The following is a 6,000-nucleotide window of genomic DNA, read 5'->3' on the forward strand; positions in this document are numbered from 1 at the left end:
TCACAATCGATGGAGGAATTCTCATCAGACGAAAACGAGTTGAAATTCATCATCAAGCGAATAACATAAGATGAAGGATGCGCCGGAGGAACCTGGTGACAGAATTGCAAGGCGCCGACGTCACCATGGACTAAATCCACGACCACCGGACAACGAGTGAATTCCTCGCAAGCCAAGATAAGAGATAGAGAAAGAAATTACTTTAGGGAAAGCTAAAGCCAAACTATATTATTTCTCCCCTTCGTAAAAGAACTCTTGTAGAACGGGAAGAGAACGCAATAAGGACACTTTCCCGTCTCGTGCCGTTGTTTTTTAAAGAATCGGCGTCGTGTTCTAGGACTTCATCATTGTCGTCAATTTTTTTTTGTTGGTTCTTTTTACCATCGGTGGTCGTGACATATCATCAAAATTGTTCGTTATTTCTTGATGGTGGTGGTGGTGTTCACGTCGTGCGTGTAGTGTATGTTATATTGTGCGTAGTTCATTTTTTATCTAAATGCTCCCCATCGTTTCGTCTTTCAGCCTGAGTCAATAGATATTTTACGTGTGCACATATTTTTCCCCCCAGCACAAAATACTATTTTGTTTCCAAGATGGAATCCCTTAAGAGCTGCTCTGCATCCGCGCAGCAGAACTATGTTCAAAGCATTGACTATTTGATTGGGGACTACATGGAGAGGTTGGGAACAAGGTTAAATATTTTAGAAACAGAGCTACGGTACGCTTGGAGGGCGCTGGACTTGCTTTCCCAAGAGTACATAAAAATGTGGGAACGGTTGGAGAAATTAGAGATCCTTCTCTACGAACAACAGACGGTCATAGCACAACTGTTGGAGTTTTACACGTCCCTGGACACGACCAGAAGCGTTGTTGAACCTGGCGAAGAGCCTACGGAGGACACCAAGCTCGGAGATGTTGTCGAGGAGGAGCAGGAGGCACCCGCCTCAACCGTGCCAATCATATCGGTGTCTCCCGGACCAGTTGAGGAAGTGACGGAGGAGGTAGAACAACCGATCGCAACGACTGTCCCAAGCGTCGAGATGGATGAGTCGCTCGAGAGTGCATCCGGCACGCACATACCGGACGAAGCTTTCTATCGCAGTCTGAACAACGCCCACAGGGACGATCTGTCGCAGACCTCGGGAGGATCTGATCAACAGCTGGGCATGATATGGGAGGCGGAAGAGCCTGATCCTAGGGCAGAAGAGGAAAAGAAGGAGGACGACGAGACGCAAGAGGTGTTCAGCGCGCTCGACTACAAAGACTATCGCGGGAACTCTCCTTGCATCAGCGACCAAGACTTGGCGCAACTCACTCGCTTGAGCGTCATTGACAAGGTGGCGCTGGAAAAATTGCAAGAGTTGGACCGCCTCACCACAAAGCTTCAGAAGGATTCACAAAACCTGAAGGAGCTGCAAGATCGACTTCTTGAGCCTTCGGAACAGCAAGAACAGCAGCAAATACAGAAACCTTCGACAAAGACTGCTGAGGAGTTAGAAGACGAGAAACAAAACAAGCTGTTGAACAGCCTGTTAGGTAGTGGTACAAAGACAACCGATAGCGTCATCGACGAACAGTTACGGCAAATATATATTGAGTCTGAACTCGAAAACTGGACCTTCAGCCCTCGAACACTGAACGATTTCCTGGCTACTGGTATGAGTTCAGGTTCTGGTAAGTCACGACCAAGTTCCAGACTTTCTTCAGACAGTGGAGCCACTGATTCCGAAGTAGCTTCTACACTAGGATACAAGTCTGTATCTCCGGCGCCAAGCTCCCCTACTAGTGCTGCCAGACATAGACTAGAGTCTAACCTACGCATATCATCGCCAATTGGACTATCAAGCCGATTAGACGTCACTGCCTCATCAAGTATTAGTGCTGCCGCTGCTGCTCTTCTCGAAGCAGAGCAAACAGCCACCACTACTGCTGCCAGCTTAGACAAGTTCGATTTGGACCAACTCGCATCGTATACGGACTTCCCAGAGACGGACCTCAGTCTTGTGGCCGCCAATTATACGTCAATCTCCTGTACATCGCCGACAATATATGCTGCATCCAGTGAAATACTCAGTTCATCGTCTCTCTCTTTAGCGAGCATAAGAACTCGTCAGGATGGCTACATAGGATCTCCAAGAGCTTCAAGTCCTCGGCCGGAGTCTTCAAAACCTGAGTCTCCTGAAAGTTCTCCTCCACCTCCACCTCCCGCACCACGAGATAGCAGCGACACCTACACCTTGAATTTGGACCAAACGCCTGTTTCCAGTATTTTGCCAAGTCCTGCTAGTTCCGTCAAACTCTCAGGTGCCGCAACCGTATCCACACCCATAGCCACGAGTTCATCAGCCATATCCCTATTGAACGAACCTGACTCCCACTCTCCTAAATCACCACGTTCACCCAAATCTCCACGACTGTCTCCGAAGAGCTTCCTAAATTCTGAAAACGCAGTGAAGAGCAGCAGTGGAGGAGCTAAATCTGATTCGGGCCTTTCGTCTATGAGTGGTTGGTCAAGTTTTGAAAAATCTCCTAGTTCGCCGAAAAGCGTCATCAGTAATAAGACACCCACATCGCACTTCGCAGAATCAATGCTTGGAGGAACTGGACGTCTTCAGATGCCAACTTCACCCGTGATACAGTACGGGTCCGTGTCTTCCGTTATGACTCCAGAAGGACGTCTTTCCCCAAGAACAGTGACAACGAGGGGAGAATCGGCTATGTATGGCTACAACACGATTTCTCCAAGACCCACTCCAACACGTACAGACCTGTCAAGTTATCCTTACAGCCCTTCACGTTCTCCTCTCCCTCCGTTGCCCCCAGCACTCGCCAGTCCCTATGCAAACGTACCGTCGCCTTCTGTAAGCTTTACAACAGGATATCCCATCAGTTCCAGCCACGTTAGTACAGGCACTCTCCATGGTCACCCATCAGCTTTTGCAAACTTAAAATCTCCAAGTTTAGACAGCAGTACTGGTGATAGCTTGGCACTTTTGCCATCACCGATTCCAAGTTCTGAAAGGAGCGTCAGTCCCAAACGGCGTTCACACCGTCTTCACGAATATCCAGCTACCTCACCATCTTCGGCAAGCAGCGGAGGTATACCACTTACAACCTATGGTGACTTTCTCTATCTCAGTGATCAGCCAGCTATATACTCAGTAGCAGGCAGCCACCGCCAAGGGTTTACATCTGTGTACACGAGCACAACATCCAGCTATGTTCCTGCATCCAGCAGCGCTAGTCTATCCGAAAGTGCAGCGTACAGTTATCCTATCAGCAGCAGTTCCCGATATCGAGGTGAGCCTGAAGGAACGTTAAGGGGCCATCCAACCATTTCATCATCAACGATGGTTCCTACAACATATGCACCTCATCCATCATATGCAGCTCCGCAGTCGACGAAGACTTTAGCAAGAGGGCATTCAGTTCCCGCTGGGCATGTTGGAGTTTCAAATCTGGAAGGATATAAAACAGCCATGTACCGAACAATGTTTCCGACGGGTAACATAACAGATGCCCTGTCTTATTATCCAACCAGTACACGTTACGAAAGCACGCCAATGTACATTCAACAAGGTAATGCCCCTCGGTCTTCTGCTGAATATAATGTTCACAAAGGCTCCAAGACTCACCGTTCTCCAAGCCCAATAGATGGAGCACAGTCTAAGCACGAAAGTATGGCAGGAGCGATGAAATCAATGGACCCCATGCTGGTTCCAGTGTCGAACGTCGCTCACGGAATGGTAGAAGGAGGACCCCACTATGTACCTGGATCTTATCCCGACCCTCGCCGTTACACGCAGCCTGTGATCATTAGTCTTTCAGAGGAAGGCTATCCTAGAGAATATGCATGGAGTCAACGCACCGACAGGCCGTACCTTGAACTAGATCTCAGGAAGAAGCATGTACCCCATGGAACACATATCAGTCACCCTCAACACGTTATGGTTACTGCTGAGCATCGGCATTTACAACAAGACGGAGCGCCTCCTCCTTATTATGATTCTAGCAACGTAATTGTCTCCCAATCAGGATACATATCGATTGCAGCGGACATCAAGGACGAAACTTTCGTGGAGGAGAAGGGAAAGAAACCGAAACGAGGCGGAAGCTTAAAATCTGCTATGAGTTCAGTCAGTAGTTGGCTACCAGAGCTTAATTTGAGAGGCCTAGGCGGTAAAAGGCACCGTTCGCATTCACTTCCATCTGGAGTAAGAAGAGAAGATTTAGCTATGTCAAAGGAGCAGAATCGAGCTCAAGCGCATGTTGCATCTCGAGGAGGCAGAGGGCGAACTAATACGCTCCCTCGCAAGAAAAAGAAGAACGCAATAGTGTCCACTGTCTCGGGGATCTTGCAGAAAGCCAAACGCCGAAGCCAACACTCACTCTCAGATCCAGAGCAGTCCGAATCAGAATGGGCAATACCTTCTGGACGTCAGAGTGCAATGTCTGAAGACAGTGAAGACAGCGTTTTCTCAGACGCCCCTGCAGATAGCCTGTTCCAGAAAGTAAAACCAGTCAGACCAAGAAGAGTGAATCAACAACAACAACAACAGCAGCAGCAGCAGCAGCAATTACAACAACAACAGATGCAGCAGCAAATGCAACAACAGATGCAGCAGCAAATGCAACAACAGATGCAACAACAAATGCAACAACAAATGCAACAGCAGATGCAACAGCAGATGCAACAGCAACAGCAAATAATGCAACAACAACAAATCATGCAGCAACAAATGCAACAGTTCCAACAGCCAGTGCCGACTCACTCAGACACTGGCACTGGTACGGAAACCGAGGCAGAGTTGGACCAGTTATCCGATCTACCTGACGAAGAGGGTAAAGGCGCGGGAATGTTTGCTACTGTGGGAGACATAAAACGAGGTTCGGGAGATGAACAGTCTGGAGTAACACCAGACGGTCTTCAGTTTCCTCCTGTTACATTAGGAGGAGCGTCGAGAGAATTCGCAGTATCTAGAGCGCTTGGGAAATATAGACAACGCCATTCTTCCGCCGTATCTGATGATCAGACGGGTCAGGAAGAAGCTTGGCAATCTGTAGTAACCACAGGATCCGCATCAGAGGGGACAGCCATTGCCATTATGGGAATTGCAGGCACAACACCACGGATAGAGGAAGTATTGTCGCAAGATGATGACCAGGACCAAACAGAAGACAAAAGCACTTCTGTATTCGTGTCCGAAGAAGCAGATCATGAGAATTATGCCGCTAGAACAGACATGGATCTTGCTTTAGATACATTAGAAAGCGCCATTGACACATTAGAATCTCGAGAATATAAAGAAGCAACTGGTACAATATCTGCTTCAAGTAGTAGGCACGGGAAACACCAGGCACGTCAACAGAGCCTTGATATCCCATCACAACGAACTTACTCGGAGGACGACGACAATCGGAGTACGCATTCATATCGGAGTACGTCAAGAGTTTCATCACGACGACAGAGTACAGAAGAAAGCATAGATAGCGAAGATGAATGGTATAAATATGAACTTAAGAAACTAGAAGAAATGGAGAGACAGTCTGAAATTGGTTTGGAAATGCAAGACGTGACGTACGAACCTGATGAAGAAGTTAAAGAACGCATGTCGTTCGTGTTAAAGGAGTTGCGACTTAAAGCCAAGCATAAAGATGGCGACGAAGCTGATAAAAGAGTGTGTCCCAAAAGTGGATCGAAAATGAGATGGGAAGACATGATAGAGGTGCCGGATGCCACAATCAAGCGACAAGAAGAGCAAGCAGAACGTTCCGGTAGTAAGAAAAAGGTAACATCTTCAACCCCTTTGGAAACAAGTACCACGGATGTTGAAGACGAGATGGCATCAAGCATCCAATCCGCTGAATCTGCATTTTTTTCCGGCGGAAGTGACAGTCAGACAGCCTCACTGCGGGGATCAGACTGGCAGGATTATCCTCCAGAAGAATATGACATGAGTCTTCCGGATGAAAACTTGGCTTACATAGCGAAGACACCTG

At 47.9% G+C, this 6,000-nt stretch overlaps 1 protein-coding gene across 1 annotated transcript in view; it reads left to right on the plus strand.

The window, feature by feature from the left end:
• Positions 1–6,000, plus strand: part of unc-13 (protein unc13 homolog) — a 671,187-nt gene that overhangs the window by 427,346 nt on the left and 237,841 nt on the right. The gene's annotated exons all lie outside the window — the stretch shown is intronic.

This window comes from Lepisma saccharinum, chromosome 3 (genome assembly GCF_977018435.1).
Source record: "Lepisma saccharinum chromosome 3, izLepSacc3.1, whole genome shotgun sequence".
Lineage (NCBI taxonomy): Eukaryota > Metazoa > Arthropoda > Insecta > Zygentoma > Lepismatidae > Lepisma > Lepisma saccharinum.